Source organism: Mixophyes fleayi, chromosome 8 (assembly GCF_038048845.1).
Source record: "Mixophyes fleayi isolate aMixFle1 chromosome 8, aMixFle1.hap1, whole genome shotgun sequence".
Classification (NCBI taxonomy): domain Eukaryota; kingdom Metazoa; phylum Chordata; class Amphibia; order Anura; family Limnodynastidae; genus Mixophyes; species Mixophyes fleayi.
The window spans coordinates 26,675,951-26,703,542 of NC_134409.1; the positions used below are offsets into that span (position 1 = coordinate 26,675,951).

General features: G+C 40.0%; 1 protein-coding gene across 3 annotated transcripts in view; it reads right to left on the reverse strand.

Annotated features, from left to right (window-relative positions):
- The window catches only part of LOC142099084 (uncharacterized), a 195,024-nt gene that overhangs the window by 33,613 nt on the left and 133,819 nt on the right, over window positions 1–27,592 (reverse strand). For 2 of the 3 annotated variants that reach the window (XM_075182202.1, XM_075182201.1), the window contains exons 1-2: window positions 1,448–1,536; window positions 456–495 (exon numbers count right to left, since the gene is read on the reverse strand). The exons of the other annotated variant lie outside the window; for it this stretch is intronic. The gene's annotated coding sequence lies outside the window, so the exon portion shown is untranslated. Of the gene's footprint in view, window positions 1–455; window positions 496–1,447; window positions 1,537–27,592 lie in introns of those variants that run through there. 3 annotated transcript variants of the gene reach the window in all.

Genomic DNA, 27,592 nt, shown 5'->3' on the forward strand with positions numbered 1-27,592 from the left:
CGAAACTGTGATCTGAACAAGGAAATCAAAATGTGCAGCGCTTATACTACAGAACGTACAATTCATACGGCCTTTTGTTAGGATCCAGGTAAAGATTTATACCCTACTGAGTTACAAATACCATGTACGCGAGATGACCGTGGACGCGGGAATGTGAAAAGAAAAAAAAACCAATGGAAAACAGGTTTCTGCAGCAACTGCTCAGTTTTTTTTAAAAAAAAAAAGAAGAAAAAAATCATTTGAACTATTTAGTGATGAAATTATTAAATTAGCTATAAAGATGAAAAATAAAAATTCTTGGCCAAATGGGGTTGGACCTTGAAAGTGCTCTGCTATTATCTTGCAGAAGAAAAAAAAAAAACCATTACAATTAGAGGAGTTCTGTGCGAGAACATATCCTCCCAGCTCTAATGCGCTTTCACCTAAGGAATAATTACAGTTATTAAAATGCTTACTTTTCTAGACTGCATCCTCAAAGCCACGGTGCTCTGTCTTCTAAAAAAAAATATCATTGCATTAATAATCCTTCCATATAAGAAAGAAAAAAACATGTAGCTGCAATGTTCCCTAAAGAAATAATTCCTGTTATTTGAGTACTTCCATTATGAGCGGAAAAAATCTCCAATCCTCAATGATAGTCTTAGCGGTAGAAATAATATGTGCTATATGGGAATGTCTCCCTATGGTTGCAATGTTCTCTCTGCACCACTTATAACAACATCTCCTCAAGGCCCCAATGTTCTAAAAAAAGGAATTATAAATCTATAGCAACTTGACCAATAAAATCCCCAATATAATGAGCTCCTTTCTTAAGAGATGATCTAAAGAAACTGGCTAGTATAAAGCGGCTCTGTGGAGCTCCAGCGTACTGTTGTCTTACAAGGTTCTGCTAATAAGAGCATGACCTTGGAGATCAAATGTCCTTGGGCTAAAGGGTGAGCGCATTTGTATAGGGCAAAACAAACATGTTTTACAGTCTCTGGAAATGCAGTCTCTCCAGGAGCTAATTGAACCAACAATGAAGACGTGTTTATGGTGCTGAATATGGGCATTTGTAGCTTGTGTTCAGAAAAATGCCACATTAATTATATGAAATAGTTCAATGTGGTAAACAGACGCTTGATGAGCTATGGCTGTGCTGGCCTTGAAATGAGACACAGGTGGCAAGTGCCCACTAGGAAAATAAACATAAAAAATAATAAAGTATCAGCAGTGCAATATTATGCTACATGAGCACAGTGTATAGTTTGGTAAAGAAGTTTTTTGTATAAAGGAGAAAATATAAAGAGAAAGATTAGATGTAGGGGGGAAGACTGTTTTGGGGAAATAGAGTCATTGGAAAACATTTATAAAATGACAGATATTGCTAATTAATTTGTTTGCAAAATAGCCACATGTGAACATTTATAGATTATATGCAAACTGTTATTCACATGGACAATTATACCTTGCTTTGTACTGTGACATCATTAGTAGGTTTTTAAGAAGGCATTTATAGCCAGAACTCCATGAACTCTTGGGATATCTGATTGTGACACACATAGTGCCCTAGGGGGGAAAATGAAGAATAAAAGAAATGTGTTAGTTTGATGACTGTTATTGGTTTCTGTAAGAAATGATGTAATTGCCTAAGGGATTGTGTTTCATTAGATATTTGATCTTTTGTCTAGAAAACAGATAAAAGGCCTACATATTGGAGAAGGTTAAGTAGTTAAGCTTCAAATCCTACTATATGAGAAGTGCATAATTAACAAAAAGAAAGGAATGTATACTGAAAAGAAAATATCATCTGTCAATCCTATTGGGTACTGTGCATGCCAAGTATAATCCCCCAGAGTTGAGGGCAGTATGTATGATGCATGATGGATCTATGCTAGTTTGAATATTCTCCCAGGTACATATATGAATTATAAATAATGACTTATTCTCATATCATTCTCATGCCATTCTCATATAAAAGCCTCTAAACACTGCTTTCTTTGGATTTTGATTTCTTCCACAATTACATGGTGTGAGAAGTGGGATTAAGATGCCTAGAAAAGGAGGGAAAAGTAGAGCTGGACCGTTCCTGGGTGTAGTCCTGACACCCCCAAAGAGATAATGAAGCTTTTGGAATTCCTATTTGGGATTACACCTAGGGTCTGACCCGTGTGTATTCCAGGTAACGACTTCTGACCTTTGTTTGTCCTGACTGTCCAGACCACATTGAGGTAAAAATTTATGGGTTTTGAATATTTTATTTTTAAATTGCATTTCGTTATTGTATTTAATTTTGTTGTTGTTATACAGGACAATGTAGCGCTACAGAGAAATAGAACAATTGGTGGCAAATGAATGGTTCGGAACAGTTCTTCAATCTAATGAGTGAAAGATATGTTTTCCCTGAACCCTGGGACATAGGGGTACATTTACTAAAACGTCTAAAGAGGAAAAGTGGCCATAGCATCCAATCAGATCCGAGATATCATTTATCTAGTACATTCTAGAAAATGATAGCTATAATCCGATTGGTTGTTATCCCTTCAGTGTTAACTGCAGCATTTCTATTCGTTGTATGATTAAAGGAATGGATTGAGAAGTTATACGATCGGGATAGGTAATAGTAAATGTCTGCCATCAGGTACACTAGGCACTCACATATGTACAAAATGTGTGGATCAGAGACTTGCTAGTATTTTGAAGACTGGAACACATTAATAAAAGAGGAATCAACATTACTATATCAATGGTCAGAGAAAAAGAGGCTCAGATTCTCTTAATGGAAATCTTGTTTCTATTGGCAACAAAAAGGTACTAAAATGGAAAAACTGTCCAACATAAGAAGTCTAGAGTCATCTCACAAGGGAAAATATTTCCCCTCTTCACAGTTGTATCCTATTGCTAATAATGAATACAACTACAGCACACTGAGACCCTCCAGAAAGTATCTCTTAAATATAGTATCACCTCCTCCTCACAACTAAAACCTACCGTACAGGGATCAGTGACTTAGGTACCTACAGTCCTTCATACCCCAGTGAGAAGAGCTGGAGTCTGTTATAAATTAATTGTCAAAAAAGAAGCAAAGATAACTAATCGCCATACAGAAGAAGACATTTCCAGATAATAAGGGAGTCCGAATAATGTACATGTCCTTTGGAGTCCTATTGACCTAAGGAATCTGGTTATGGATCTCTCTAACATTAGAGTGGGTTGTCATAGTATACAGGAAATGTTAGAGACCTTAGCTGATAAGGGCAGTGTTACCTGGAAAAGTTATAACAAGATCATATAAGGGGGGTGACCTATTGCAGTATCCATAGATAGAACAGTTATCCAGATGGTTGTCCTAGGGACAACTACTCCCCATTGTTCAGGTTTTTCAGAAATCAGCAAAGTAAATACAAACAGCTAATGAGAGCGTGAGTTGTTCTGCTTCATTCAGAGTATTTGAATCTAAATATAACTTCCTCTTTCAAGGGTTGCATCATACAATTGATTGCATTTTAATGTATCTTACCAATACAATGGAATCTTGTGTGTGTATCTAATGTATATTACTTATTATATATCTCCACCCCTTTTCAGGATCATGTAATAATTTATTCTTTCATGCTCTGCCTGACATCCAGCTTGTTAGCATGCTGACACCCAACAAAGCCACTTATTGAGGCAGGTTTCATGTCAGAGTTGCCAGCCATGCTCTGGTTACAGACCAACAATCACCACCAACCAACACCACTCACAATCATGTTCTAAGCTTAGGAATGAGAGAGATTACTGGTGATTGATGGAAGGACTCATTTTAATATTGGAAGTGGAAGGTAATATGTAAGTTCTGCATGTTGTCTGATCTATGAACAGGTAGTGCTGAATCAGAGCATTACTGACATCTCTAACATAGACTCACACCAATAAATGGATTTATGGAGTGTCGGCATGCTTAAGAGACAGCTAACAGGCATAGTGTGAGAGAGGAAATGAGCAGAGGAGCCGAGAAGAGAAACAAAGTAAGTGACACAAGTTATACAAGATTTAATGGTAATGAAAGGGTGCATTAAAGTGGAATCATTTGTCCCAAACTTTACAATATCTAATTTTGATTTTTTTTTTCCATCATACAACCCCTTTAGATCATTTTTCCTTTACAACGTTGCCAAAAGTCAATATGTGACATCATATTGTTCAAAATAATTTTCCTTATCTCTCCTGTCTGCACTTCACAGTAGTACTCTCACCATTGGAGAGGAACTAGAACAATAGCCATTGAACTTGACTCTACATAGAACTGAGGAAAGGAGATTCTTGTCTGTGTTGTTTTTAACTTACTGGAGAGTACTTCCAGGCCTATTGCCTGAAACAGACACTAAGATCCCCCACTACATAATTCCTAACCTACTGTCCACTTCCAGTCCCCTAGGCACACAGTCCTGGTCATTCTCACTTAGTGAGAAATAAACACACTGGTGAAAGTACCTTGATTGTATACCGTGTTGAAGACAAGCATTAGGAACAAGCGCAATTACTCCTGGTGGGTTACAGTACATAGAATGCTTTGGGATGCACACTAGCCTAGCACCTAACCTTAAATGCATACCTAATGTTATGGTGCTGGCAGCTCCCAGAAAAGAACCACTTGGCTGGGGTAGCTATCAGAGACACTCCATGTCCAGACAAGCTGGATCGTCCTGAGAGTACTGGTCATTAGGTACATGCTGAAGTCAGAGAATTAGAGAAGTTAGAATAGTGATGGATGAAGCCAAAGTCAAGGTATTGGAGGAAGTAGAATAGTGGGGGATGAAGTGGAAGTCGAAGGATTGGAGAAGTTAGAATAGTGATGGATGAAGTCAAGGTATTTGAGGAAGTAGAATAGTGGGGGATGAAGCGGAAGTCGAAGGATTGGAGAAGTTAGAATAGTGATGGATGAAGTCAAGGTATTGGAGGAAGTAGAATAGTGGGGGATGAAGCGGAAGTCGAAGGATTGGAGAAGTTAGAATAGTGATGGATGAAGTCGAGTAATTTGAGGAAGTAGAATAGTGGGAATGAAGCGGAAGTCCAAGGATTGGAGAAGGTAGAATCATGATGTACAGTGAAACAAAATAAGTCTTCTACAAAGCACAAGCAGAGAAATGCAAAACAAAACTTTACTCCTGAATGGTTTGGCAGAACTGAAGGACTTTCTAAACTCTACAACAGGTAATATAAATTGTTCAGATTGACTTGACCTTTTCACTGAAGGAATGTTTGCAAAGTAAGGAAAGCTGTCCAGTAGTCCAGGTGAGGAGACTAGCTAAAATTGCTGTTCTTAGCAGTGCTGATTTCAGGAATTAAGAGAAGTTGTTGCTGTCATTATGAATAGTTTTTTGACAGCTGTCATCTAGAGCTAGTGTTGTGAATCCTTACATTAAATGGTTTTCTGGCAACTGTCATCCAGAGCTAGTTTTGTGAATCCTTACAGTAATTGCTTTCTGACAACTGTCACCAAGAGTTAGTGTTGTGAATCCTCACACCTAGAAGATAGCATGCCTCCGTGAATATGGACGATATGGGACATCTTGAACAGCAGATGGAGCAATTTAACTTCTCTGAGTTAGATTTTGAAAACTCATATTTCTGACCCAGGGCTAGATTTACTAAGCTGCGGGTTTGAAAAAGTGGGGATGTTGCCTATAGCAACCAATCAGATTCTAGCTGTCATTTATTTAGTACATTCTACAAAATGACAGCTAGAATCTGATTGGTTGCTATAGGCAACATCCCCACTTTTTCAAACCCGCAGCTTAGTAAATCTAGCCCCCAGCCTCTAATATTACCAGATATATTTCACCAACTATTACTCTGACCATTGTTTTCATTCTTGAGGCAGAACTAAGAATTAGCACCCTTGATTATGTAATTGTGGGGTACTTATGACTAAAAATTGTTTAAATCTACCACTATACTACAGTCAAGTCTGAAACAACAATTAACATTTACAGACAGAAGATAATAGAACAACTGTGTATGAAGGAACCTATAGAAATTGTACTGGCATACAGAGGAGAGAAGGATGACTGGAAATAAAATCCAAGCCAGTGCGGGTGGATGGGTACATTATGAGGAACAAGGGTAGTTGGCTTTGTGCTTAAATGGGTGAAAATGATTAGTAGATTTTGGAAACAGCTATAAAGAGAAAAATATGCCAACAACGCAAATCTGCCATAATGAAATATGCTCAAGCTATGATATGATTGTCTAGCATTAACAGTAATAGATATGGATACTGATGGGATGTGAGACATCTATTTTATGTTTTGCATTTGAACATTTGCTTTCAAAGGATTTTAACCCTACATATTTTTTGATCATTGTATTTGTCTAAAGTAAATATTAAAGAATGAATGTTGTAAAACATTAGTTTCTATGACAGTGATACCAAGACTGCTTGTGGTGCTACCATTGAACATAGTCACCATTGTATATGCATCCCCATATTCAATAAGTTATTGAATATATTACATTTATTATTTATTGTTTATTTACATAGCGCCACCAAATTATTGTCTACTAAAAGCTAACCCATTCCATAGAATCTTACTGTCAGAATGATAAATTAGCACCAGTGTTTACAGAGTACCTCTTTAACCCCTGACTTTAACAAACCTTAAACATTGTCCAAGGTCATGTTATCTACTGTACTGGCTTAATATTGAAGGCATGAGTAAATGACGGGGTACTGCATAGGATTGTGCAGAGTAAAGCTTACATTTACAAATGATTTAAAACGGCTTTTGTTTTATGTTCAAACGCAACTAATTTCCCATGAGAATATGTTCATCAACTAACGTCCCATCCCTAAAACAGAATTCAGAGTCTTCTATGTGGTAATTGAGTAGGAAGGTTTGTGTTTTTATAGCATTAGACATTAAGGGCAAGATTTACTAAACTGCTGGTTTGAAAAAGTGAAGAAGTTGCTTATAGTAACCAATCAGATTCTAGTTATCATTTATTTAGTAAATATATAGAATATTCTGCGCTAGACCTAAATAGTAAAATAATGATGGAATGTCCTAAAATGGTGATGTTTATCTTTATCAACTAGTATTAATGGTATAAATGGTTCAGTACAGAGAAATACAAAATACAGAGGGTTTAGTACAGCATTGATACAAATATATGTCATGGATACATCATTAGCATAAAAATGGAAGACATAATGGTTAACCTAGTGCCATACTGCACTGATGCTGAGGGATTAATGTAACCCAATGAGGGATACAATCGATAGTATTGTAGAAAAGTCTTGGAGCTGAAAACTGTCCAGCAAACTCAATAATGCCCAAAATAAAGGGAAAGAGAAAGATGAAAATACTTGCACTTGGAGGCAATCTCTGATATTGCAGCGGGCTGAGAACAATGTCCAGAAAGGAGAGGAGAAGAAAAAGGGGTACTTGCGCTTGGGGGCGATCCTGAGTATAACGGTGATATTGAAGATGTCCAATAAAGTCCATGTGAGGTCCAGAGGGTGGATAGGTAATCCTTGCGGTAAATAGTAAGTTCCTGGATGCACGGAATCAGGAGAATGTGATGGTGTGTATAGCGGGCAGAGTATCGAGCGGGATGTCGGCGTGCGTGCCAGACGTGGAACGCACGCTTCCTGGGTGTCCACGACCGGATGTGCACAAACCAGAAGTGGCAAGTGATAGGCCTATTTTACTATTTAGGTCTAGCGCAGAATATTCTATATATTTGCATTATCTCAGGTTGGACTATCCTGATATTCCGCTGCTGTACCTATCTACATCCGTAGTGCGCTTCCCCCTTTTTGCATATCTATCATTTATTTAGTAAATTCTGCAAAATCAAAGCTAAAATCTGGTTGGTTGCTATAGGCAACATCTCCACTTTTTCAAAACCGCAGTTTAGTAAATATACCCCTTAGAATGATTTATACATTTGTTTCACATTGGAACATTTTACCTTATTGCCTTTGGACAACGACTTCGGGTCACACCTCTTGATTTTCAACTAAATCTCATTACTGTATAACTAAGGGCCTGATTCATTAAGGAAACTTAAGCAAAAAATTGAGTAAGTTTTCTTACTCAATTTTGTGGACAAAACCATGTTGCAATGCAAAGGGTGCAAATGAGTTTATTATTTTGCACATAATGAAAATACTGGCTGTTTTTTCATGTAGCGCACAAATACTTGATAGCCTATTTGTACACTGAAATTTAAAGTTGATCTAGGACATGCCCTACCCAAATTATAAATCTACCATCACATTTTAAATTTACCTCCCCCTCCAATGCAACATGGTTTTGCCTTACTTGCTTACTTTTGCTTAAGTTTCCTTAATGAATCAGGCACTAAGATCTTAGTACATAGTTTTCTTTTACTCCTGGAATCAGCTTATATCTGCATCAGTTTTACGACACATCTGTTTTTTATTTAATACTGTATTTATTTTTTAAAATACATGTGGACCTTTTGTAGGCATTTTTTGTGTGAATTACTTGTAATAGTCCTATTTACCAATGCAAGTCCCTACCTAATTTATATAGTTGGTTAGATATGCTAATAGAGAGTGAATCTAACCACAGCTGGATTTGTATAAATTCAGGAGCCTCTGTCTGCCGGTGAAGGCCCTATGATTTGGCTGTGGGGGTTGGCATGTATGCAGGACTGTGTATTTTGCCCACCTCATGAAAGGTTGAGGGTTCGATTTTTAAAAAACGGTCTGATAGATAATGTATCTGCACTATAATGCCAGTTAAGCAGAGGTTTCTATTGGCAAAATGAATCCTTTTGGTTTATTACATCTAACCAGAGGACAAAAAGATCCACAGAAGAGAACATGTCCTTTAATTAGTATAGTATACAGCTCTATATTATTAGACATGCTCTACTTTCCCCCATCCATGTTTCGCATTTGTTTTGCTAAGAAGCTAATGTGAACTGTAAGACTACATACCCGCTGGCGTTTTTAATATGTGTTGAAAGCGAAGACACTAAAAATCATTGTTCTAATTTAGTACATACACTTTTGCATCTTTGCTTGAGTTGCACGGAGATTCATAATTTAGCACGCTACTTGTTCCATTTCAAAGCACGTAAACTCTATGATCTCTGTAACGATAGGGAAAAACCTTTAGTGAAAACACGTGACACACATTTCAAACTCAATGGAATTGAGTTTTCACTACAACACGTCTCAAACGCCAGTGGGTATGTAGCCTTGTTCTAGAGATTAATGATGTTTATGTGAGCATCCCTCTCTCCGCTGTTCACCTTCCAAAAAGTTTCATTCATTTTGCATCATTTCCAAAATCATTGCAGACAGTTTAACCCATTAGTGAATTACCACACTGTAATATTGCACTACAGATAACTGGATACAACTCTGTTTCATTAGAGGTGCACATAACACCAGAAACTCGCATAAGGTGGCCTTACAATGACACTCTGTGCTGTTCTCTTCATGCTTGCCTCCATCACCCCCAACCCCAATATCATGACACTGCCTGTGCCACATGCAACCGGTTACTTATTCAATTGCATAAGTATACAGCTCTCCACAAGATTAGCACACTCATCTCCTGATTGGCTTCAGTATAAAAGTATAAAACACTAATGCACAACCCTCAGTTCCCAGGGCCATATTGCAGCTGCAGCAGTAGCGAGACATGGCCATTCATCAGTGAGATCTTGGGGCAACACGATGGGTTAGTGGTTAATTAGCACTTCTGCCTCACAGCACTGGGGTCATAAGTTCGATTCCTGGCCATGGCCTTATCTTTGTAGAGCTTGTATGTTCTCCCCGTGTTTGCGTGTGTTGCCTCCAGGTGCTCTGGTTTCTTCCCACATTTCAACAACATAGGTTGGCTGCTATCAAATTGACCCTGTCACAGTCACAAAGATGAAGTTAGTAATATCTGCCAGCAGTTGGCGCTACTGAATACTGAGGTGCGGAGTCTATCACGCCCCTGGTTTTCACCAGGGACCCCCGCAAGGAGATATGGGCCTGGCTGCCAGGGACGTGCAGGTCGCGGTAGTATCAGTTAGCCGGCGAAGTATAAATGAGGCAGCGGTGATGGCGCAGCAGGATGCAGGATGGATGCAGTAGAATGAACAATGGTCAGCAAGCCGGGTCAAAACCAGAGAGAGAGACGAACAAAGCCAAATCAGAAGCAGGAGAATGGTCAGGAAGCCGGGTCAGTACCAAGAATCACTCTAAGCCAAAATCAGGAACCAAAGAAGTCAGGAACAGGCTGGGTCAGAATCCAAATAGGCAAACACAGGAACAAAGCTGGAGCAAGGCAGAAGACTAAATACTCTGGTAGGCAAATGGCGTCAGTATGCTCCTTAAATAGATGAAAGAGATCCCTGATAGGTGCTGCCGCAATCTGCGGGAAAACCACAACCAATCGCTAACTACTCGTAGTGCGACGGACCAGGAAGCCATGCGCATGGATTGTGTATGGATAGTGAACAGGAACAGCGTCAAGATGCAACGGATGCCAAGCTCAGCGTACGCATGCGAATGGAACGAGAATAGCGTACCTAAGCAACGGGACGCAGACATCGCGTAGAGGCAGAAGCAGGACGGCGCTTGACAGACCCTAGTCTCTCTCTGTCTGTATGTTAGGGAATTTAGATTTACGCACTCACGCACTGATGTGAGCGAGTTCTCTGTACAGTGCTGCGGAATTAGTGGCTCTATATAAATATCTGCTGCTGATTAGGATGAGGTCTGGCAGAGAATCAGAATCAATGAGCTGTACTGTGATTCGCTGGCAGACCGTCAATGTACTGCAGAGTGTAGTCTCACAAGTTAGACATAACCTCATCTTGTAAAACTAAGTTTCATCAATGACGCGTCTGCATCCCGTGTCAGGTGATGCGGCCGCCTGTATGCCCCCCCGGGCTTCCCTCTCCCAGCCCGCGCCTGTGATAGGGTAATATACACTCATTATTCTTTGGACTTCTTGGGAGTGTGTAGAAACAGTGATCTGTTCTGTCATGTTTTTATGAAAAGTAAATTGATTATTGTGACTCACTTGAAAACGATTAAGATATATAATTATTTGGTTAGAATGTGGATGAAGTTAGGAGTGATCTGTGTGTATAACTTTAGAGATGAAAATGAAGCAGACAACTGTTCTGTAATTGAATTTAGTATGTAGGATTGGAAATACATTTTACATAGTGGAAATATCACCACTGACTTGGGCCTTCTATGTGAAAATACATTTCTTTTTCATTAATAAAAAAAACAACTTAACGTGTGATGTATGACGTAAAAACACAGCATCATACTTCACTCATCAGTATAAATTATTGGGAGTTCTATGAGTCATCCTCATCAGCTCATGACCTGTCACCCTTGACTCATTAATTGTCATTCATCACTCCTCCCTTTTTGCATTTCACTTGTCCCTCATCGCTCGTCATTCATAACACAGCACACGTCGCACACGTCACACACTTGTTTGATTCTGACAAATGATAATGTCCATTCTGAGTCTGATGTTTGACTGTAATGAAAGTTAATGTCCTTATTAACATTTTACAGTAGACAGCTTCCAGACACATATTTTAACAGTTACTTTTAACAGTTTATTGAACTTATAACAATTAGGGCTTACTACGGTACCCAAACAGGTTACCCAATCTCTCTCTAAGGGTGCCTAGAAACATTCGGTACTCACTCCCTGGCGTTGTAGGAGTGATCATCATCATCATTTATTTATATAGCACCACTAATTCCGCAGCACTGTACAGAGAACTCACTAACATCAGTCCCTGCCGCATTGGAGCTTACAGTCTAAATTCCCTAACATAGACACACACACACAGAGACTAAGGTCAATTTGTTAGCAGCCAAATAACCTACCAGTATGTTTTTGGAGTGTGGACGGAAACCGGAGCACCCGGAGGAAACCCACGCAAACACGGAGAGAACATACAAACTCCTCACAGATAAGGCCATGGTCGGGAATTGAACTCATGACCCCAGTGTTGTAAGGCAGAAGTGCTAACCACTACGCCACCGTGCTGCCCAATGGAATTTATAACTCTCTTTTTTCTCAAGGCTACAGTGAAAATCTAATTTTAGTAACTAGCTAGAGCACACCTTTTTATCAGTTTACCTAAACACCAAACCACAGTTGTCTTTAGCACACTATTAAATACTAAACATCCTTTCAATCATATTTTAATCAATGAGTCCTCTGAAATAAGTCAACAGTCCTGCTTCTCCATCGTTCTTGAAAAATCCCGGCATAAAACGTATTTCTGTGTGCGCTTAAACACAGACTCCAGTAAGAAATAATTGTACTGTACAACTAAACAAATTAATTTAAACAGAGTGTTTAGATGCATTATTTGCAAAGTATGTATGTTGTACTCAGCCTACTACAAACAAGAGAGTTAACTTTAACAGGAAATCTGGAGAGTTAACTTTAAAAAAGGGTACACCCCTATGCAATTATCATGCAGATCACACATTTCACGACCCTTTGGTCAGATATTGGAAGAGAGTGTATGTTCCCACGATCATTTATTCATACTAAAATATATTTCATCTGTTGATTTGGTTGTATAAACAATATATAGAACAATCACAATCAATGGAATGATGTCTTTTCAGCAGATGGTTGTGAGAGATAAAGATCACAGATCTGAAGGTAAATTGTGTAGGTGTGTATGCATGGATCGGCATGCACATTGGAACTTTCAGTGGTTGGTAAAATCATTAGAGACATTGCATCTGAAGTATGACTGTACCAGCTTTACCCCCAGGTGTATCCTCTTCTTTGGGCCAAGCCAGCTTCTTCCCTCATTGCTTCTTTTCTAGAAATGTGGTAAGCTTAAGTGTCAGCCAACACTCTAAGGTAGAGTTGTTCAAACTCAGTCTACAAGAGCTATAAGGTTTTCTTTAATCATGCACAGATGAGTTAACCTCGTTTTATGAGTTAGTACTGATCCCACCTGTTTCTACAGACAGGAATCCTGAAAACATGACCTGTTGGCAGCTCTTGAGAACTGGGTTTGAGCTAGAGATGCTCAGGCTCGGTTCCTCGAGAACTGAACACACCCGAACTTAGAGGATCTCGCACGCCCTCGGAATCGAAAATGAGGCAAAACGTCATCGTTACTCCGTCGGATCTCGCGATTTTTGGATTCCTTTTTAAGATCCAAAATAACGGTTGGTCCCAAGGACAATTCCAGGGAGGGAGGGCGGGCCCAAGGACAATTCCATCTTGCACCATTTTTCTTTTCTGCTACTGCTGTGTGCCAATGTGTCCTAGGTGTGCTAGGAACTGCTATGTGTTTGTGTCATTGCTCTGTCGCTTACCATCCAGCCAGGTCATTGCAGTCTTTGTTTGAAAGTGTATGAAAATAATATTGTGATCTGTGAGTGGTCAAAATTGACTGCAAATGACTTGAAATCAGTGTTATTGAAGTTAATAATAATGTAGGAACAAAAAAAGAGCAAACATATGTGATTTTAGCATATTTTTTTCCTAAACAATCCAAAACCAAAACCAAAACACACTAGGGCGGTTTTGCCAAAACCAAAACACGAAGCTAATCCAGATCCAAAACCAAAACCACTTCACGGGGGTCAGTGAGCATCTCTAGTTTGAGCACCTCTGCTATAAGGTGATGTGCATACACTCTGACCTCTGGAGAATGGTCAGTGCCATAGGGCATTTAGGATACAGGACAGAGGTAACCAAACCCCCAAATACTTAATGCAATTACTATTATAAACGTACTTTTCCATTTATTTTACAAATTAAAAAATCCACCTCAGAAATATGTCCTAGTTTAGTTTTCTTAAGGTTTTTGTATTATTAAATTGTATTTCAATTCAGCATATTTAATTAATAACTATTAAAATCACTTTATTGCTAATTAAATATTAATACCGTACTGTTTTAGCAAACTAAACTCATTTCTACAGTCTCTTCTTTGTTCAATTTTAACACATTTTACTGGACTGACATTAGAATAATATAGTAAAGTAAGGCATAGCCTTAAAAGAGTACAATTCATAAAGTCAAAGAACAATATTATAAACGTGCTAATTATTTAAAGTAATGAAATTGAGAAATAACCAGAAGCTGTGCGGCTCGCCAACGTGATGTTTTAGAAAGATTTGTATTCAGTCTCTAAGCTCAGTAAATATCACCAGTAGATCATGACATTCAAAAATCCAGAGATTTCACACAGATCCTCAAGTATTTCACAATAACTCCACATGTCGGATGGGTATAAAAGAGGAAACAGTCTAATAATCATCTCGAAAGCAATATTTTTCCCCATGTATAGAGCAAGATGTGGGCTGGAAGTGACCATTAAGTTGCCACTGATTCCACCATGATTTATTATGGCTAATGCAAAGAAACATCCGTCTATTTTATCTGTATACCTTGGAGTCTCTGTTATATTTTAGGTAAGTGTGGGAGCTTCCTCAACATTGTGGGAAGAGGAAGGGACAAAGAGCAGTATTTATAGTGCTGACTCCACATGAGGAGACGATTGCTGGTAAAAATTCATTTTGCCAGCGGAAATGGAATTAATCTGAAAATGTGTTAACTGATGAAAAATCAGTAACACAATATAGAGGTGCGAAAGATGATAATCAGACCCCAGAGATCTGCGTTGGGGTTGGCACATATGCCGTGAAACATGCAGTTTAACATTTCAAATGAACTGCATACACTATTGGGGGTTCACTACACATGTGTCCACCAAATAATCGTCCCATTTGGGTACTATAACAAACCAAAATAAAAAGTCCACAGAAGATGAACTGTCATGGGTGTAGCTATGCCCCAATATGTAATACATAAATCATGCATGACCTGGCTCCTTTATCATTCCAAGAGATCCGATGGGTCATTCAGATGTGACATTAAGACCCAAGTGGCCGTGTACTTGGGGGGAGCAGTGCACAGTGGCATGAAGCTACGCTCAATCCATGCTGTGTTTTCTTGTTGGCACATAGTATTAGTAATAAGAGCCTTCACTTTCCTTGCTGTTCTCTAGCTAACTTCCTATTGCATGGTTTTATTCTCTCTTGTGTAACAGTCACTGCGCCTTATTATTTTATTATTAATATTATTGGAGATTTGTAAGGTGCCACAGTGCTCCTCAGTGCCATACGGAAGAGGAGCAAGTGTGGTTCAGAGTGGAGATTGGGACAGTTGTGTGGGTACATTAGTGAGGATAATATTATCCGAGATAGGGTAAGCTCTAAAAAAAGAGATGGATTTTCAGTGAGCGTTTAAAGATTTTCAGGCTGTGGGAAAGTCTGATTGGGTGTAGTAGGGAATTCCATAAGAGGGGAGCAGCACGGGAGAAGTATTGAAGGCGGGAGTGAGAGGTGGTTACCAGAGATGAGACAAGGCGCATTTCAGAGGTAGATCTAAGAGGGAGGGAGGGAGAGTATTTTGATATGAGATTTGAGATGCATGAAGGGGTGGTGGTGTTGAGGGCTTTGTAGTTAATGGTGACTAATTTAAATTGTATTCTGGAGGACACAGGGAGCTAGTGTAAGGATTTGCAAAATGGTGCGGCAGATGTAGAGTGGTGAGAGAGGAAGATCAGTCTTGCAGCAGCATTTAATATGTATTGAAGTTTGGATACATGGATATGGGGAATGCCAGACAAAGGGCGGCTACAGTAGACAAGACGGGAGTTGATGAGAGAATGGATAAGAGTTTTGGTAGCGTGTTGAGTAAGATAATGGTCTATTCTGCTAATGTTTTTATGGTGGAGTCAACAGGACTGGAAGAGAGTTTAGATGTGAGAAATAAAGTAGAGGGAGGAGTCTAGTGTGCTTGGGAGACTGAGGACATTGTGATATTATAGACAATGGGGAGATATGAGTGGAGATGGTGGCTCTGGGAGGAAGGAAGATGAGAAGTTCTGTTTTGGACATCTTGAGTTTTAGGTAGCATTGGGACATCTATGTAACAATAGCAGAAAGACAGTTGTTACACGAGATAGTACAGAAGGGGAGAGGTCAGGGGAAGAGATATAGATTTGGGTGTCATCAGCGTAGAGGTGGTTCTGGATGCCGAATCAGCGAATTAGTGCCCCAAGAGAAGAGGTGTACAATGTAAAAGGTAAAGAGCCAAGAACAGAGCATAGTGGGACCCCAACAGACAGTGGGAGTGGAGGGCTGGATGTCCAAGAAGTAGAAACACTAAAGAGCTGTTCAATAGGTCAAAAGTGAACCAGGAAAGAACTGTGATATATAGGCCAATGGAGTGAAGGGTGTGTAGGAGAATAGGAGAACAGTGTTAAAAGCAGCAGAGTGGTCCAGGAGAATAAATATGAAGAAATGACCATTAAACTTATGGAGCAGTAGTATGGGAAGACAAGGTCAAGGGAGTGTCCATTACAGTGGGTGGGAGATGAGGTCGACTGGAATAGACCAAAGTATGAAGTAAGTGAAAGAAGTTTAGTGGCAGAAGAGACAGTGAGATTATCAATGGGAATGTTGAAATCACCTAGTATGAGTATAGGCAGGTCAAAGGATAGAAAATAAGTGAGCCATGCTGCAAAGTTGTCAAGGAATTGAGAAAATGGACTTGGGGCAATAAATGACAGCAACACGAAGGTGGAGAGCTGTCACAATCTGCCTCTGGCGGCAATGCAGCACCTTCCATGGATATGTTGCATTACCTTCTACAGCTTCTGCCTGCAAGGGACTCTGTCATTATGAACCCGACACATGCAGTACCTCTGTACCATCAAAGGGACCACTGTTATACTTGGACTATTCTCCTACCTGTAGGAATCAAGCTCAATACTCCAGGATGCTTATCACCTGTCTCTGGCCTTTAAAAGACTGCCTCTTCCAGCAGTCTTGGCCAGTTCATCTATTTTCTTAGCTGCTGCTGGTTGTTCTGTGTACTCTTGTGTATGGATCCTGATTGACATCCTGGTATAGACTCCTGCTTCTCATTTTGTTTGCATCTCATCTCATGAATCTGATCCTGATCCAGTCTCCAGGCTATCTGCTTACCTGGACCTCCATGTACTCCTGCCTGATGATCATTATACATTTTCTGTTCCAGCCCCCGTGCCTGCAGACTTCTGTAACTTCAGCTATCCAGCTCCTGTGCCTATAGACTGTTGTACCACCTCTGGTCTGGCTCTAAAGCTTCTCTGCAACCCGGACCTGTGTTCGCTCCAGTACCTGCAGACTATCGCTTTCACCTAGTATCCTGCTACAGACTCTCCAACTTGCCTGGACCTCCATGTTAACTGTACCTGCAGACTATCCCTGCTTAACTAGGGTATTCAGTCTTTCTCTGCTTGTTGATCATTCCACCTACCTGGATACTCATAGTCCTCAGTCCTATCTGGAAAGCCTGACATCTGACATCCAGTATCTGTAGCTATCTGCTGTTTTCATTTGCTTCATCTCAGTCCAATCTCTATGTTCTGTACCTAACAAAACACTTTGCTTCATTCTACATTACTCTCCATTGTATTCTTGCTAGAAATACTGACAACAGGATAAAATAGACAGATCAAAGGAAGAGAATGAGAGGGAGGGTTCAGAAGGTATGACTTGGAAGGTGCAGCTTGTAGAAAGTAGAATGCCTACTCTACCACCTTGTTTATTACTGGCCTGGGAGTATGGCTGAGGGAGAGTCTCCTGCAGGCGACAGCTGGTGTGTTATAAACATATCTGGCATTCCATAGAGCACATGAGAAGTGAAGAGAGGGTAGTGGAAATATGTGGATAAGGTTGACGGGATTGGAAGTATGGGATGGATGGAGAGGTTTGGGGTGCAGCGAGGAGCGGGAACAGAGATTTCAAAAGCAATCACAATTAAGTTCAGTGGGAACAGCTGAACAGAAATGGTTGTTCAATAGATCCTAAAACCGCCTTGTTTTTTGGTATGAAATTGATCCACAGGGCTTCTGTGACTTTTGCAAACCTTTCCTAGCAGTAGAATCAAGCCTTAAGTTTGTGTGAGGGGAGAGATAAGATATGGCTGGTTACTTTTATAATATAATTTTGCTCACACGGAGTTCTGTTGTATTGGATGGCTTCTCTTTCTTATGTTCTGAGATAACAGCTTTTGCCTATTGTTATATTACATACATTTTTCAGAGATCAAGTCTGGGCCTATAATGAGGCAAGCCTAGGCAGAAGGTTTAGGTGGGTAGCAAAATATAGAAAATGAGCTACAAAGAATAGTTATTGTATTGATGTAAAAGTCTAAATTAGTAGTTTCTACATTGTTGGTAGCTCTAGTGATAATGATGTGTCTTGTCAGACTTATGCATTTGACACAAGTTTATCAAAGCAGGGGCAGATTGGCCATAGGCATCACCAGGAATTTTCCTGGCAAGCCAATTGCCCCATGTTGTCATAGGATTTCCTGAGGCATTTTGTTTATTTTCTCTTATTTTTCCTACTACAAAAAACAACTAATATTGGGGCAACTGTCAGAGGTCCAGGGCCCTGGACTAGACAGTCTCAGCTTATCAGGGCTGATTCTGGCCTAAAAAGGTTGGTCCAGCCATTACTGTGCTTCCTGGTGTCTGATCCCTGACCTGGGAACAGCCTTTTTACTGTGTGTTGCAATGTTTCGTAGAGGCTGATGGAAACATTAATGTTATGTGGAGGCTGGTCGGGGGATATTAATGTTATGTGGTCTGATGGGTGGTTATTAATTTTATGTGGAGGTTGTTAATGGTGTGGGGGTGTTAAGGTTTAGTAAATATGAATGATATTCTTTTAAAGTCCGGGCTGTTTGGGGGGAAATTTCTATTTATGAAATCTGCATGTTGTTGATTTAAAGTTGAGCCTGGTTGGGGTAAAATAGGTCTATTTATTAAACGTGAATGTTATTAACTTAATGTTGGGGTTGGTTGGGGGAAAAAGGCCTATTTATTAAATATAAATGCTGTTAATTTAATGTTGGGCTGGTTGGGGTTCAGGCTGTTTTAAACATTAATGCTATTATTTTAATGTGTGGCCTTTTTGGTGGGAAGGAGCCCTAATTATTAAATATGTTTGGTTTTGATTTAGTATTGGGCTGGTTGGAGGGAAGGGGGCCTAAAGTGTTCACTCATTGCTTAAGAATGAGCTTAAGACCTTAGCAGCAGTAAAAGTCAAAGAACATGTAGGAGAGGGGCAGCATAGCCTGACAACTGTCATGAGTCTGGTGGGACAATGCCGCACAGTCAGGACTTTGTCCGGACTGCAGTACTCCCTCTTCACACTGCTTGCTTGGGAAGGGTGGCATTGTGTACATCTAACAGTGGTGCATACAGCATTGCCAGTGTGCTTGAAAGGGTTGATAGGGGGCTTAAAGAAACTAGTCCATTCTTGGTGTTTAGATTGCATTGAAGTTAATCAATTGTATAGCTGTAAAAAAAAGTATTTGAAGCTTTTGACATATATATTTTATTGCGAATATTAAATAAAATGTATCAAGTGTGAACAAATAACACCACATTTTGATACCTATTTGGTTAATATAACTTATTTATTAGTAAAAGCTAAGCAAATACCAATTCCATGGGGGCAATTCAATCATATGCAAATTTTACTCTTTTCATGATTGCGTTAATGTTCCAAAGACTTCACGTGATATTTTTGACTTCACGCTTTGAAGTTCACATGCAATTGTAAGTAAAGGTCACTTTGCGTATATCAAGCACAAACCGATATCTTTTGCAAGACATGTGAGGTACGTGGGCAGGAGTATTGCAATGTCTGCAAAAGTCACGCCCATAAATATTTGTTAGCTACTATAGCAAGTTGCCATAATAAACCTTAATAAAGGCCAGTTATATATCTGTATTGCAGTCTGTGACTTCTCTTGATACCTGGTGCTAATCAAAAATGAATTGCAAGCTGCATTTTTGCTGCTGCAAACTGTATTCAAATAGATTTGTTTCAAACTAATAAGAATTCTTAATATTTATAATTGTACATAAAAATATTGGTTACACATTGATATTATTATTGTATTTTTATAAAACGTGATGTGCAGTGTAGCATAGAAGTTCAGTATATTACAAAGATGAACAGCAGGCCAAGTACTGGATATTTAAAAAGCATAGGTGGCACGCTGTACATGCAGGCCCGGCGCTCCCATTAGGCAAGGTTAGGCAATTGCCTAGGGCGCCGGGCTCTGCAGGGCGCCTCGAAATAACAAAAAAAAGGGAAATCCACGGGGAGGAGAGGAGGGAAGGGGCTATGAATCTTACCTGCATTAAGCTGCTCCTCTCTGCTCTGTCTTCTCCCCTCCGCTCACTGACAGTGACAGGCTGTGATGATGTCATCATCACGGCCCGACAGTGTCTGTGAGTGGAGGGGAGAAGACAGAGCAGAGAGGAGCAGCTTCATGCAGGTAAGTTAAAGAAAGACATGGGGAGGGATGGGGAGGGGTGGGGAGGGAAGCGCAGCAGCGTTTTTTAAAGGGGGGGGCGGCGATTTTTAAAGGGGGGGGCGGCGATTTTCAAACTGTGCCTAGGGCGCCAAAGACCCTAGCACCGGCGCTGTGTACATGACAATTGAGTATGCAGAAGAGCTTACAGTCGAACGTGTAGGAGGGCAAACACAATAACGTTTGTGATATGAGTTTGTAGCAGTGAAGATGAGTAATATGGACAGATAAATAAAGCAGTTGGCTGGTGTGTGGTTGAGTGCTGGGGGAGGTATAGATATATACAATGCAATGGATTGTGAACTAGACGGTGAATATGGTGTAGCTAGTTAGAGGTATATATTACATCCTTGTATTAAAATGTACAGAATTTCTGGCCAGTGACCAATGTCAAAGATAAAGTTAAAGTAAAGATAGCATACATTACTATATTTTATATATTATATAAGCAAATTAACTATTTTCTGATTTCCTTTCCAGACGTAAATTAATAATTTAGAAGGCTTATCATCATTTTAGGAGGTGCAAGCAAAAATTAGCGGACTAAGTATATTTCCACTATTTTAATAATGTAATGAAGAGAGAATAGTGTCTTGAGTAATTAATAAATGCTAAAGTCACATGTTCCATATAAAATGTAGTTAAATACAGATGCAAATTATATTATATTATATTATATAATATTAAATAATAATGAATGTACATTGACATTTGTTTTTTTCCACTTTAAAATGAAATCAGAGTCTTCTTTCATGCAGTAGTCTAAATTAAAATGTCAATTACCTGAATTAATAGACAGTCGCAGTTTGATATAGCTATGACGCTATTGCTTTAAGTATCCAGCTGAAGGGATAAAAACTCATTCAGCCAGTCAGAAGCTAGGTGGTGCTGCCGACAATCATCATCACTGCATACAGTTGCACCAGCTCTCAACAACATCCACAAGAGATACGTCCACCCCCCCAAATGTTTTAATTGTGTCGCAAATATGTGAACTCACCTTTACTGTATTCAAGGTATGCTTGCCCACAATTCTGTATCTCAGACTTAAGGAAACACAAGTCAATAATAATACGCACAAATGTATATATGAACATATGTGCATGCATTTTTTGTGTGCATACGTATTATGGAAGTGCGTATCTTAGGAAAAAAATTAAAGTTTGTCACACTTTAAAAGAGCCTCTCTGTCTATATACTGATCAATCTTACTGAGAAAATCATGCAATAATGTAGAAAATCAGATGGGCAATTATCAGTCTTGTAGCTGTAAATGTTGCTCATGGTTTACTATGTGCTATTGTAAGAGATCCTGGACTAATTCTTGATCCCACTTCAAACGCCATCATATGGTTTGGAGGCGATGCCATTTGCAAACAAATGTATACAGTCCTAGGAAACATCAAAAGAATACTGAGGTGTGTTCAGCAAGCAAATAGGTATACAGTATATGAGTAGTTCATATACAAACATTCGCATGCAGCACATATGTGTTTCACGAACAAAGCCAGACCTCATTAGCAGACAGGTACAGAGAACAGGCCTCTGCATTAGAGAAGCATGAAGTGTGTTATTTCCCTCCTGGACAGAACAGAACATAGTTCTCAAAGACTGTACAGCTTTAATGAGTATATATATATAGTTTGCTTGTTAAGGAAGGAAAAACACTGGAATCTGCAGTACAGCTTAGCAATACTGCTTACCCTTGGAGTGCACAGGTCAAAACACAAGGGTCCGTTACATGTAATTAACCAATTATATGTCTTCTCTATCTAGTCCACAAAACAAAAATATATAGGTGTGCACGGCCCTTAAACTCTAGTGTGTCAGTGTTCCCTGTGGCTATAAACTGTGTGTATCTGTTTTAATCTATCACAAGTGCTATATGTTGCAAGTATTTAACAACATGCAACACTGTATACTATAGTAAGTATTAAAAGTCATAACCATTACCAGGATGTAATTTCCTGATGTGCTATATACAATTAAAATGAAGGTATGATATTTATTATCTGGAATGCACAAGACTCAGGGTATACTGGATAAGGCACTTTTCTGTAATTTGAAGTGACAAGCCTAAAACTTACTTAAACATATTTAAGAGTTACCCCTGTCTTTCCCTGTGCTGCCTCTGGCATCCTCCTCATTAAATTGTTTATCGGAGCTTCTGTGGTATCTGTAGGAAGAAACTCTGTGATGATATGTGTTTGAAAAAACCCCAGAGCGGCTGCAATTATTAACTTTTTTCCTTTCTGTTTTTTTTTTTTTAGAACTTTCTGGATAACAGGTTTGTAAAATAAGAGATCTTATAACTTTTCCTTGTTTATAACAGTTACCAGTGTCTTTAGTAATTTAACATCTAAGATATACTAAGAGGCAAATTGACAGAGACGCTTGAGCTGTATTATGCAGTAATATAATAATGCTTTTATATACTGCTTTTCTCCCAATAGGACTATATTTGAGGGGGAGGCAGCAATCTTGGGTGCTCACAGTTGCTATCCTATGTAATCATTTACATCAGTCTCTGACCCATTTGAGCATACAGCCTCCCTGTCAAAAACAGGAAGAACATATAAACTTCACTCAGATAGGGCCAAGTTGGAATCAAACCTATGACCACAACTCTGTGAGGCAGCAATGCTAACCAATAAGCCACTGCCATTTTCTAGCACCTGGAGCATAGGTATTTCACAAGCACTTTCATCTGAATCTATCGACTACTCAGGCCCGGCGCTACCATTAAGCCGTTTAGGCAGCTGCCTAGGGCGCCGATCTCTGGGGTCCGCCACTGATGTGTAATGCTTTGCGGTGGTTGATGAGATTAACTTCCCCAACCGCCGGCCACCGCGGAGCTTCAGATCCATGGGGCGGGGCAACTGAGTGCGGCCTGCCCCGCAGCACACTGCCGATGGGACGTACCGTCCTTCCCCCCGCTCTCTGGCTGTCGAACGTGACATCATGATCACGTCCCATCCATGACAGTGAGGAGCTCAGCAGAGAGGAGCAGCTGCCTAAAGAAAATACATCAGATAAGCAAAGAATGGTGTGCTGGAGGGGGGACATTGTGAAGCAGTGTGATGCAGGGTGGACAGTGTGATGCAGGGGAAACAGTGTGATGCAGGGTGGACAGTGTGATGCAGGGGAAACAGTGTGATGTAGGGGAGACATTGTGATACATGGGGAACATTGTAATGGAGGGGGGACATTGTGATGCACGGGACAGTGAGATGCAGCGGGGCAGTGTGATGCAGGGAGGCATTGTGATGGAGGGGAGGCAGTGTGATACAGGAGGGGCAGTGTGATGCAGGGGGAGCAATGTGATACACGGGGGACATTGTGATGGAGGGGGTGTCATGATCTGCCTGCAGCTCGCTGCTTTGTAATGGCAGCCCCTGCCTCCAGGACTATTGGACTTTATTATTGTGTTCATTGTATATATTATGGCAGTACCTCTAATTCACCAGAGGTGCTGCTATTGTGCTTTATCCATATCATTACTAGGGGTTAACCTGTTGGACTAATCATCTCTTACAACTGGTGCTTCCCTACTTATACTATATACTTATACTTATCCCTCTATTCCCTGTGCTGGTCATTGTTGTTTTGTTGCCCTCCCTATGGTCTGCTGCTCCTGTGCCCTCGAACTCTCACATTTTGCTGCTAACACCACTTCTCCGGATCTCTCTCCAGTTACCTTACTACCTGTGTCTGCAGTATTCCATGCAACCAGAATTCAGCCTTACCAGAAATCCATGTGCAGTTTCAACTATATTTAGATCGTACTATTTATTTGTATTCTCTAAGCAATAAACATCTTTATGCGTCATCACATCCCGGACTCCATAGTTGTGATTTACTTTAAAGCATGACAGGGGGGACATTGTGATGCATGGGCAAAGTGTTACGGAGGGAGGACAGTGTGATGAAAGGGGCAGCAGAGTGATGAAGGGGCAGCAGTGTGATGAAGGGGACCTAGTGTGATGAAGGGGAAGCAGTGTGACGAATGGGGAACTGTGTGAGGAAGGGGAGTGGTGTGATGAAGGGACATGTTAGAGCTGTCTATTTGGATTACTGAAGGGGGAGCAGTAGTGTGATGAAGAAGGGCCCAGCATGATGAAGGGGGCTCATTGTGATGAAGGGGGCAGTAGTGTGATGAAGGAGGCAGTAGTGTGAGATAGGGGGACAGTGTGATGCAGAGGAGGACATTGTGATGCAAGGACATTGTGATATAGGAGGTAGCAGTGTGATGAAGGGGCAGTAGTGTGATGAAGAAGGCAGTAGTGTGATAAAGGGGGGCAGTGTGATGCAGGGGGGACATTGTGTGTATGGGGCAGTAGTGTGATGAAGGAGGCAGTAGTGTGAGATAGGGGAACAGTGTGATGCAGAGGGGGACATTGTGATTCAAGGAGGACAGTGTGATGTAGGAGGTAGCAGTGTGATGAAGGGGCAGTAGTGTGATGAAGGAGGCAGTAGTGTGATAAAGGGGGGCAGTATGATGCAGGGGGGACACTGTAATGAAAGGGGAGCAGTGTGATACAGGAGGTACATTATGATGCAGGAGGACATTGTGATAACGGGGGAACAGTGCGATACAGGAGGTACATTGTGATGCGGGAGGATATTGTGATGAAGGGGAAACAGAGTGATGCAGGGGACAGCGGTGTGTTGAAGGGGGTCCTATTGTGATGAAGATTATACAAGAGGTGTAGCAGGGTAGAATAATGTGGACGGCTTTGTTTTTGGAAACCTAAATTCTAAATTGTATCTTGGTAAAAGCAGAAGCCAATGCAGTAACTGGCAGAGAGAGACAGTATTAGTAAAATGGTTAGCCTGTAAACCACATTCAGTATGGATTGGTGTGGTTTCAGTTTGGTTATTGAAAGGTTGATTAGTAGGGGGCTATATTTCTTGAGAAGGCAAATGATGAGAGCAAGAATCAGTGGTTTAGTTGCGTCAAGGTGGAAGCGGAAGATATCTTTAAGGTGGAGGAAATATGAGTATACAGGGCATTGAATATAAGTCAAAATCAAATGTCATCCAAGACAATGGTCTTATAGTTATCCTTTAATAAATTCATATGTAATGATATAAATATAGTATAAAGCAAGTCTGAAATGTATGTGTTTTGTTAGATTATGCTCAAAATATCTTTAAGTCCTCTATCTGCAAATGTTGGAGGAATTTCTGGAATCTCTCATGATGTGAAGCACAGTGACAATGTACAACAAACTTGATTGCAAGCTTGATTGAGCAAGGAAATTGTGCTTGAGAGGTACTTTGTAAAATTGAATATAGAAATAAAGATTACAGTTAAGTTGCGCTTGTGAAGATGCTGTTGAAAAAGGCTAAGTGTAGCGTAAGCTACAATAATTGAAAAAAGTGGTAGTATTCCTAACTATATATTCATAAGAACATGAACTCAGAGATATGTGAATTATTACTTCTGCTCCAGGATCTATACTGCTTTAGTTGTCTACATTAAACTCAAGTAAAAATAATTCCTCGTTTTCATTATCTGACTTTGCCCTCAGCAGAGAACAGTAGGAGAATTTACACATAAATGTTCTGTTAATTTGTCACTGGTTTCTTGAGAGAAATGTAGATAGTCGATAAATCTCACTGGAAAATCCTATTTTTACTCGCTCTCTCTATAAAACAGCAGTTCTGTCGAATGCAAGCTCCACCATTGGTTTCAGGGGAGCTATTTTCTTGCCTACACGTGGTACTGTTAAATCTTGGATGAACAATGAAGTAACCAATGTCTATTTTTATTGCCTTTTATTCTGCTTGTTTTGCTTGGTTTTTGTTGTTAACTGCATCGGTTTTATGTGTAGTGGCCTACAAGTCGAATAAAACCCACTTTGTGTATATATTAAATTTTTGTACAGTGAAAACATAGGAGAGGATCAGAGGAGGTCAGAGCATAAGTCCTAATATTAATACATGTCATTTAAATTTATATAAATGTGCATTTAACTGAAATGGAGAGGGATGACCCACTGCAAATACAGAGAAATAGATTGCCAATTATGCCATAGTACGGGAACTGTGCCTTCCACCAGTCCTGCGTATTGCCCTGAGCGAGTCACTTACCGCTCCTCCCCTGCAGGAATAATAAGGAGTGGGCTCAAGTTCCCTACAGCCTGAGATCAGCTGGACGGTGAAGCACTGCGGACTGTTCACTAAATGGGCTACAACAAAAAATAAGACGAGGGAGCAAAAAGGGCAGAGAGGGCTAGATCAGAAATAGGGGATACAGGTAAATGATTGTAGAAGATAATTAAAGCAGTAAAATGGGGAATAAATAAGAGAGAGGGTGATAAAAAATATTGGAGCAGTGATATAATGCAAACCTAATTGAAGAAATAGAGGTCTTTGGAGAAAAAGAAACATAGAGGGACTGATTCATTAACAAATGCAAAACTAATGTAATGTGAGCCTTTAAAAAAGCTAACATACATCGGGCATACAGACATCAACAAGTAGCGGATGTAAAGATCCGTCTGTTGATGAATACGGGTCTAGGTCCGCTTTGCTCTAACAGACAATACATTGCAGGATATGGCCAATACATATGTGGGGGACTTGTTATAAGTGAAATGGGGGTGAGGGCAGAGGGACATGTTATAAGTGAAATGGGAGGATGAGGGCAGGCAGGGATTGTTATAAGTGAAATCGGGGGTGATGGCAGGGGGGACTAATTATAAGTGAAATGGGGGGTGATGCCAGAGGGCTTGTGGTAATATAATGTAGGTGTAGCTAATGGGTGCTATCTTATTAGTGCGGTGGTGATGATTTAATTTAATAGTGGGACCTACTAATTTAAGATGAGGTGGCGGGATGTTTTAATGCTGGGGTGGTTTGAGGCTATTAATTGAATATGGGGCTGAGTTTGGGCAGAAGAGGTATTTATTAAATGTGAATGTGAATTATTTAATGCCAGGGTTGTGGGAAATGGTTATATTTCTTAAACTTAAATGTTATTTATTACTAGGTCTGTTTGGAGGTTGCAAAATAGGTTTGTTTATTAAATATGGATACTATTAATTTAGTGTCAAGGCTTGTTGGAGGGAAATAGATTTATTTATCAAAAGTGAACACTATTATTTTAATGTTGGGGCTGGTGGGAGGCCTAGGGCCTGATTCATTAAGGAGAGCAAAGCATAAAAAAGGAGTAACTTTGCACCTGG